We start from the raw sequence: 10,230 nt of genomic DNA, 5'->3' as shown, positions 1-10,230 counted from the left end.
CAGAAAAGACCAACAACGTCAGAATGATACAAAAGGTGACAAAGGTACATGACAATATAACAAACCAGTAGGAGAACAAAGGAAGTGAACAGGTATATAACGGGAGAGCCTGATCAGGGGCTGAGGTGCAGGTGTGAAGATTGACATGGAAGCTCAGAGGAGGGGAATGAAGTGACTGCAGATGGCTGATGGGCGTGGCAGGATCTGTATAGCACAGGGAAGAGTCCGAGAAAATCTGCTGGACAGGTGCAGAAAGGACCTAAAGGACAGACTGTTTGTTTGTGTTTGTGTGCGTGTGCGTGTGTGTGTGTCTGTGTGTGTGTGTGTGTGTGTGGGTGTGTGGGTGTGTGGGTGTCCATGATGATTGCAGAGGAGGATGTCCAGTCGCACTATGTAGCTTCTGTGTACTTGTGAACTAGGAATCCGCTTTAACCTGCTCAAAATAGTGGAGCGTCATTATAAGGCCATGTCTCCTCAGCGCTTTGCCACCGGTGTGCGACCCAAATCCAGCTCCTTTAAAACCGCTCCATCGTTCCGTTGAACACCGGGTTTATTTTCTGCCCGGTGTGTGTGTATTTGGGCAGCACATTGACGCACTGTGTGTGCGTCGGAAATCGCTGAGCTCCTTCTTTTGGTGTGCGGGGGGCCAGCTGCGCGGTGGATTAATGATCCTGGGACGCATGTTCTTCTGGACCCGCGCTGTCCTCGTTGATTAATCGCTGAGCGTTGGAAACAACAACCTGCAGCCTGGGGTCCGGCTGCGGCCCCCACGTCCCTCCACTCTTGGTGGGTAGATATGTTCTTGTCTCTCATTCAGCCGGACCCTGAACACAAAGAGGTCTGTCGGTGTCTGCACACACTGGTCGTGTTCGGGCTCGGCACTGACAAAAGGCCGTCTGGTCGTGCTATTCCTGTCCCCAGTGGTTCTGGTTCTATTCTGTATGGTTCTTTGTCTCTCTAAGGGTTTAAAGGGAAAGGTGGGCTGCACAAGAAGACGCAAACTAATAAGAGTACCAAAGAAAAGGAGCAGTAAAGGACACAACACCTAAGAGCAGCGATCAGCCTTGTACATGCTGGTCCCACAGCAAGGCGAGCCCCCTATGGATAGAGTTTAGTCGACTAACTATGTCTAGAACCAGTTTATTGGTGAACCCACATCAACATCAAGTAAATGACGTTGTTTTAAAATCAAATGCTCAATATTCATGATTAAAAGAGTGGCATGAACACAATAGCAGACACAATGCACAGGTCATGCTAACTATTACTATGTGTGTACAGTTCACTTCCTGAGCCTTTTCAACACAGTATTCACCAGTTGGTTTAAAAGCCACTCAGTGTCTATGTGATTATTTGCAATGCATTAAAACTGAAAAAATATACTATGAACTACAGAAAATACTTAATTGCTCTAAAGAAATAATATTAATTATACTCTAACAGATCTGTCGCTACATGCTGCTAAAAACACTGATATAGGACAAACTGTGCAAACTGATTCAAGTGAAAGCAATAACAACAAATGTTGTTTAAGAGAGCACCCCACAGCCTCTCTGTTTTGTCCTAACCATCATGAATGTTTTGTTGCACCGGCCGTTGAAGGAGAAACATATGACGAGTACGTTTCTCCTTTCAATATTCAACCAACTCAATGCACATTCATGATTTAGATTTAGCAGACGCTTTGATTCGTGGTGACTTGCAATGAATTCAGACACGTCATTAAGGAGTAGGTGGAGGATAAGCAGTCTGCTCAAGAAGGCTTGCAGGTAGGCTGCAGACAATGGACATCAAACTAACAACCCTTTGGCTGGGAGTGGACCACTGAGTAGACCCTACTGCCCCAATAAAGGCAAAGACAACATTTGAACTGGGAATGCCAGCTGTCTCTTGCCTGCTGCCGTCTCCAGGTAGCGTCTTATGAAACTGACCCACACCTGTGGTCTCATTTTTTACCCTATATCTGAGGGGAGTAGGCCGGCGTGGAAACATCATCACAAAGAGCTGATTGGGGAAAATCAGTAGCACCTTGCCAAGATCCAAAGACGAGTGGCTATGGGGGGCTCGGTCCTCCGGGACAGGACCCCTCTGACCAGCTTCAACTGGTTCGGTCCATATCACATCATCCGGATCCGGCCACATCAGCAAAACAAGAAGCAAATACCATTGCACTGTGGAATTTCAATAGGGAACGCAAGGAGGCATTATGTTGCTCTGAATATTGTAGGGCTTGTTGTTGCACCTGTGTTGCTATTTTTGCAAGCTGCCTAGATTATCATAGAGAGAGACCGTGTTTGCCATATGTTTACTGGAGTAAGCAACAGTATTACATAATATGGGTGAGTGAGAAGGAACTGCAAATACTCACAATTTGATCTCTGCCTCTGTGGTTACAAGCAGCAGCATAACATCATGGTGATAGGCCCTGGTGCAAATTTTTTTTTTGGGGGGGGGTGATATTTACGCCACTGGTTACAAGTGTCCTGACCAATGGCTCCAGAGACTCTTGGGTTTCTGACAGCTAGACTAGAATTCATGAAGTGACTCAAGAGACAATGGACAATTCTCCTGCCTCAAAGCTTTATAATGTCTTTGTCAACAGTCACTCTGCTGCTGTAGTCTTTCCAGTCAAGCTTGTCCGAAAACATTATCCATAAAAGGATATCTATGTGAAATCACTATGTGAAATTTACAGCATGAACTTGATTATTCAACTACAAATAAAGAATTACTATATTTACTATTTTCACCCAAGAGTCACCAGTCCAGACGAAACAATACTAGCCATATAGAATATATGGCAGCAAGCCAATCAGCCACATAGGAATCAGAATGGTGAACATTATAAAACACTCCAGTTCATCTACCAACAAAACAGTCTCTAGTTTCTCTCACACAAACAATCCCCCCCCCCCGCCCCATACACACACACACACAAAGTGTAAACAATTGTCATTGTGATTTTATATGACCCCAAAGTTCAAGTACAACAAATAATAAATCCAATCATTTCGCTTAGTTTGACAAACTTAACCTTTATCCCACCAGCTTCCAGGAAAATGGATAACAAAACAAATCACATTAATAGGATTTATCTGGTTGATCTAGAAAGATCAGGAGGATCACAATATTGAATCTTAATTCCTCTAGCTTCTCCTAAATCCGTCTAGTATTTTATTTTTAACTTGATGGGGTACTTAACCGATATTCTACGAGAAATACAGTCAACTAGACACGATGACGCATGTGCATTTTCTGAAGAAAATGTGTTTTGCTAACTCGTTATGTCCGCAATGTTCCGTGAACATGCTGACATGCTTTTGAGTGAGAACACCGAGTTTAAAGTCCCTGGGCCGGTCCGAAGCGGACTTCCGATTGATCGAACAATGAGGCTCGTTTAATTGCGTAATATGGCGCCCCCTCTTGCCAAAGCGGTACTTTACCTTTTGGAGGCCTGCTTACATGCTGTTTCCATACATGTACCAACTTGTAAACCCTAAGTTTTTCGCCTTCAGAATGTCAGTGTTTTTTTCGACTTCCTTTAGAAAGAATTGCTCAGTGAGCAACTGCAGCATTGGTAATTTGAAATTGATCCTGTGACACGATTTTTGTTAGCTATCAAAACAAAACTTTCCCAATTACCTAAGGGGGTTGTCCTTGATGGCACACCAAATGTTTACCTCCGGGGTTCTCTAAAGCTGACTTTTGATTTGTTGAACAATGGGTGCTCATTTGCATAATCAGAAAAATAATCGAATCAAAACCAAAAACAATACTGTGGCGAGCAGCACGGGAAGGACGAGACGGGAGCCCAGGTTGAACAATTATGCAGTTCCGTAGCCCATACACCGAGCAGTATTAAGGAGAATGTTGTCCAAAACAGGGATGCGGCTCAAGGTCATTTAGGCTTGACCACAAGTTATAGGGCCCACTGTAGTCACAGTGGTACCAAACTTTTTGGAGACATCCGTACTTCCGGTCTACATATGTTAATTTAATTTGACTCCCAGGTTTATATGAAGGGGGCAATATTATTTTGAAAAAATTGAATTGAAAAAAAAGTGTAAATCCGTGCAAACGGATTTGTAAACCGTGCTCTCGGGTTCAGAATCTGTGTGCATGGTTTACAACTACACAGCAGAGATTCCCCATGAGCGTTGTTACGGTTTACTGGTAACAAGCCTCATGCATGAGTATAAGGTATATTCAAGATGAGGCAAACATGGTGTTTCAGTCGGGCTCTAACATAATGGTAAAGCCAACGTAACAGGACAGTAAAATGTAAAAAGATTAACCCTACATTCAGTCATAGATGCCGGTCTGAATCAGATGTGTGTTCAATGTCACAATGCCTGATGGGGAATCCCTGCTTCGAGGGAAAGGTTTACAAAACCGTCCGCACAGATTTACACATCAAGGCATTTCTTTCTACCATGTGACCCCAGAGGGGCTCCGTAGGTTTACTCCAAATAGGAGAGAAAATAATAATAAGCCACAAGTTTACAATAGTGTGGTTTGCTTTGTTACCATTCTGATTATCTTGGTTGAGGTACAGACCAAAAACACAAACAACATGTTATGATCAGCAACATCAGTATCATTCATCATAAATTTTATTTACAATATGATTATTCTAATTATAATGTTACTGTTGTTAACGTAATAATAATACTAACATTAATAATCTTAATAGAAATAACATTAATAATAATACAAATGTATTATTATATTATATATTATATGACAATGATCCGGTATGAGTAACGATGGATGGCTGAGAGTGTGAGGGATTTAATTAGGAGCTTGTTATAGACTGGCCTGCTCTGAACTTGTCCTCACCTCCCTGGCCAGATGTCTTATTCACAAGAGGATAATTGTGATATTTAACCCCACTCACCACACACACACACACACACACTCTCTCTCACACACACACACACACACACACACACACACACACACATGCAACTCCATTGTGCTTCTGTGTCCTTGACGTGGCTTATTCATGTGGGAAAGAGACAGACATACTGAATACTTGATGAGAGAGAGAGAGAGAGAGAGAGAGAGAGAGAGAGAGAGAGAAACAGAGAGCCAGAGGTAAAAAAGAGATGGAAAAAAGAGAGGGAGTGAGTGGGATAGAGATAGAGAGATAACCAGCAGGACCAGAGAGAGGGAGGGATGGATGAGGGAGGGAGGGAGGGAAGGAGATTGGGAAAGGGAGGGAGGGAGGCAGGAAGGGAGGGATTGGTGTAGGAGGGAGGGAGGGAGGGAGGGAGGGAGGGAGGGAGGGAGGGATTGTTGAGGGTGGGAGGGAGAGAATAAGGGGATAGGGTGGGAGATGGAGAGGTTGGGATGGGTGAGGGAGGGAGGGAGGGAGGGAGGGAGGGGGATCAGTGTGACTCAGCCGTCCTATAAGATCACGGACTGGGAGCCGGGACGGGACGTCACCTTAGGAGGAGAAGGAGAGCTGGTCTACAGCGGCTCACAGACAAGTTGAACATCGCTCGCCCAGAGAAAGAGAGGAAGCTGGACCTCCAGCTTTCAGTCAAGCCCAACCTTGCTCTCCCAGAGAGCGAGAAGAATCAGGAGCAGCTGCAGCTGCTGAGGACCAGCTGGGAGGAAATGGTGCGTGTGGCTGTGCAGTAGTGTGTGTGTGTGTGTGTGTGTGGGATGGAGAAGCCGAGGGCCACGGGGGGGTCAGGGGGCGTGGGGGCCCTCGGGACCAGCGGGTGGCGGGCCCTGCTGCTGCCCCAGCTCAACCGCCAGTCGCTGTACGTGTACGGCAGTGAGATTGCCGTGGAGGAGGAGTGCACTCGCCAGCTGCAGAGCGGAGTCCTGGTCATCCACCCCTTCAGCCTCATAAGGTACTATCTACTACTACTGCTGCTACCGAGTACTTTATGTAGTACAATAACTCATCACCCCTTCAGCCTCATCAGGTACTATCTACTACTACTACTGCTGATACTGAGTACTTGATCTAGTCGAATAACTAGCTACAACTACAATAACTCATCCACCCCTTCAGCCTCATAAGGTATCATCTACTACTACTACTAATACTGCCACTGAGTACTTTATCTAGTAGATAGACTAGCTACTGCGAGTTCAGTAGTCTCATGAATCAGACGTGGGACTAATACCTAAAGTCTAATGGCAAGACAAGATCAAGATCAAATCTGGGTAATTCATCTTTTGATTAATTTCGCTTTGTTACAACCAATCATGTTGCTCAAGGCGAGGATCTGTAAACGTTCAACTAGCAACCACAAACTGGGCCAGCAGGAGTAGACTGTGAAAGAGTGTCTGCATAGGTCTCAAATCAACACAATGGCCACTGTGGAAATACCCTTCTTAAAGTCCCCTTCTGAACCATTAGTCTACCTTTGTTACTGGTAGAATATCCCAGTAAGGATACAGGAAATGAGGTGTAGCTCCGTCCCCCCGCCCCGGCTCTGTGCCATCTCAGCCCAGATAGCAAAACTGGATCCAAGTTTAATAGCTCTACTACGATGAAGTACTCTAAAATAACTTCATAGTTGAGGAGTTATCATCCTTCCCTCCAGCCCCATAAGATATTGTACTACCACTACTACTAATAATAATAATAATATCAATACTTCTACAACTACTATCTTGTACTTTATCTTCTACAACAACTACAGACTGGAGTCCTGAAGTCTACTATATGCAGTATATTTTGATTACCCATTGCAGTAAGGTATTACCCTGAACACATAGTACAAAGTGTCTATACTCTGATAATAGAGGCTATTATTTTGTTATTTAAGTTATCACAATAAAGTACTTCTTTGATTACCAGAACACTAAATAACTGTTGTGTCTTCAAATAATAAGGAATTGCGGTCAATACAATTGGAAGAAAGTATGCATATTTTATGAGCGCTGGATAGATGTCATTTATAAATATCCACAGACAGTTCAAGAAGTCTGGGCGGCCTTCATCTCTAATCCAATATCTTAAAACCTGTGTAATCCCTGACTTTATTCAGTGTGATGTAACATCACTCCCTCACCCCCCCTGACATCTGAGTCGTCTGCACCAAAAACGTTAAATATTATCAGCAGACTGCCCCCCTGACCACATAGCACCTTTCACAGTGACACTGAATATCTCTGGATAGGGTTATCCAACCGTAAAGTGTCAAATCCAGTACAGCGTGATCCAAGATGGCCAAGAGTAAACAAGCTAGACAAGAGTTTATAGAGAAAAAAACCCTGGATGGATTGACTCATGGGCACGTTCTATTTCTGAGAAATCTTCTAGTTCCGATTTTAACTATTACATCTGCAACAAAAAGAGACAGGTTTAAACGTGTAAACACAATTCCAACCATGGAAGCTGGGGTGGCAGTAACTCAGGAGGTAGAGTGGGTTGACTGGTAGCCAGAAGTGCATCCGACGCACCCGACGAGCGGGCCCTAATGGCCCTGGGTCGTTTATCTCCGCCATCGGTGGTGTGAATGTGTGAATGAATGGTTGTAAGAATTTGAATAAAAGCGTCAGATAACTACCAATGTAAATGAATCAGGCATGTACGTGTTGCCACATGTCCAGGAGCTACTACATCATGTGCATGATGGCGATCACGTTCCTCAACCTGATCGGCATCCCCATGGAGATCGCCTTCCTGGACGGGGCGAATGGCCTGGGCTGGGAACGCTTCAACGTCTTCTCTGACACGCTCTTCCTCATCGACGTGGCACTCAACTTTCGCATGGGCATCATCCCAGAGGACAGCGAGGTCCCCACACACACTCCACATAAACACACCGAGAACCATAATCCCATCATAGACAAACACCGTCCCCATCTGTAATCCACCTCAATACACATACAAACAGGATTAAGATCCAGCAGCCCCATCCCAAAGTCCACTGGGAGCCCCTGTGGAGTTATGTTGTCAAAGCACGACAAAGGCCTTGGGTCAGATTACAAATACCTAGAGGCGTGACGTTGTCCAATTAGGCTGTGATAGATGATATGTGGTTGTCCTCTGCTCTGGTGGGATGGACTCTTGCCAGCTTAGAAAATCATCTGAATTGTTTGGCTCTACCTTTCCTCAGGACCGTAGCTGTTGATTTGTGTGTGTGTTTGTGTGTGTGTGTGTGTGTGTGTGTGCATATTGCGTGTCCTCATGTGCCATGATGTTTGGAGCTGTAGTGTTGTGTGTGTTTGTGTCAGTGTGTGTGTTTGTATGTGTGTGTGTATGTGTGTGTGTGTGTGTGTGTGTGTGTGTGTGTGTGTGTTTGTGTGTGTGTGTGCATGTGTGTATGTGTGTGTGTGTGGGTGTGTGTGTGTGTGTGTGTGATCAGTATATGTTCATTTGCAGTTCAGCAAGACATTCTAAAATACAAATCTACGGACCGTCGATCGTTTTAACCGTGTCATTTAATGTTTTCTTTTTTGTCATGTGTTGCCTGGTCCTGTGTGACAGGTCGCCATTTTGGACCTCAAGCAGATCCGGATGAGCTATTTGAGGAGTTGGTTCATACCGGACGTGATCGCAGCATTCCCCATCGGATACATCCTCTTCTTTGCGGTACAATTTGAACGAACTGACCGTATCTGGTCTGGAGTGAATTATAATGAATGAAAAACATTGTGAATCTTATTCATCCATAAAGTGAGTTTTCTGTGTTTTCTTGCCACAGGACTTACAGTACAATAATGAGGACAACCCCTCCAAGGCAAACAGAATGATGAGAATCCTCATGTTTGTTCGGATCCTCAGCCTCATACGTCTGGTGCGGGTGTCTCGACTTGTGCGCTTCTTCAACGAAGTGGAGAAAGTGAGTTTGGAAGTGCGGCCGTCAGATTAGAAACCCAATCACGCTCCTATTCTTCTCAGCCGTCTCAAGTTGCACACACCTTCATTGAGCCTCCAGCTCGGGTGACTGCATGCTTTTGACTGATGACGCAAAAAAGATCACTACAAGGTTGAGTCTTGAAGAAAGAGTTGGAAGAATCGCTGTGTTACCCAATGATAAGACGTAGAGTTCTGGAATGCTAGAAAAGTTCTATTTATTCATGTCAGGTGTACCTTGGTCTTCTGAATGACTTATATACGAGTTTCAAATTTAAGCTATTTCCTCTGATGGCAGTCAAAGAAACCTAGATCTACCGAATAGTTAGGCATATCTAATAGCTGGACAGTAAGATTGGAATTAGAAGTACTTGATTATCCCAGAAGGGGAATTAGAGTGTCACATCAGAAAGTACAGCCATAGCAGTAATCCAGTAATCCCCCCCCCCCCCCCCCCCCTTGCTCTCTCAGGTGTCCAACGCTAACCTGGAGGTGGTGCGGCTCTTCTTCCGCATCCTGTCCCTGTTCATGATGATCTTCCTGCTCTGCCACTGGAACGGCTGCATCCAGTACTTTGTCCCAATGCTGGAAGAGTTCCCCGCTGACTGCTGGGTCCGCAAGGAGAACCTCATGGTGAGCCATGGAACCCGTCTTTTATGGAACCATGGGACCATGCAATCATAACATGGAACCATCCAATCACGTCATGGAATCAAAGAATTATGGAATCATAGGACTGAACCAAGCAACCATGCATGTGACGGACTATGTAATAGAATAATGTAATGGAAGCATATGATGAAATATTAATATAATAAGAATTTGAATTCTAGCATTCATTCTGGAACTATCCCAGGTGTAAACAATAATATAAGGCGTGATCCGAGATGGCGTCATTATAGAGTGATCTTTGCGGTCAATCCTGTGTTTGCAGAATGCCACGGTGAGCGTGAAATACTCTTGGGGGGTGTTCCGTGCTCTGTCCCAGATGATCGCCCTCTCCTATGGCTCTATGGATGCCCCTACAAGTAGGCTTCATATTAATATATTTCACACTGTATGTTTTCTATAAACCGGGAAGAACCTAAGACTACGGTTTACCTCATTGTTTGGTGATCAATTGTAATTTAAAATGCATCCCAAACGCTGTGATCTTCTTACCTCCAGACTATGTGGAGTTGTGGATTGTGATGGTCAGCATGATTTCCGGCTGCATGATGTACACGGTGCTGGTGGCCAACGCTACGACCATGATAGCCAACACAGACCCCACCGCCAAGGAGTACAAGAGCAAGGTCCTCATGGCTCTTTAAAGTACAATGGCACCAAAACACATTCACTTATTACTTGCTTAGAGTCTATTTATGTAATACAGTAATTGACAATAAAGCCTAGGATGGCCG

This window comes from Pollachius pollachius, assembly GCF_949987615.1.
Source record: "Pollachius pollachius genome assembly, chromosome: 3".
Taxonomy (NCBI): domain Eukaryota; kingdom Metazoa; phylum Chordata; class Actinopteri; order Gadiformes; family Gadidae; genus Pollachius; species Pollachius pollachius.
The sequence above is the reverse complement of the archived record's forward strand: the minus strand, read 5'-3'. Positions refer to the sequence as shown.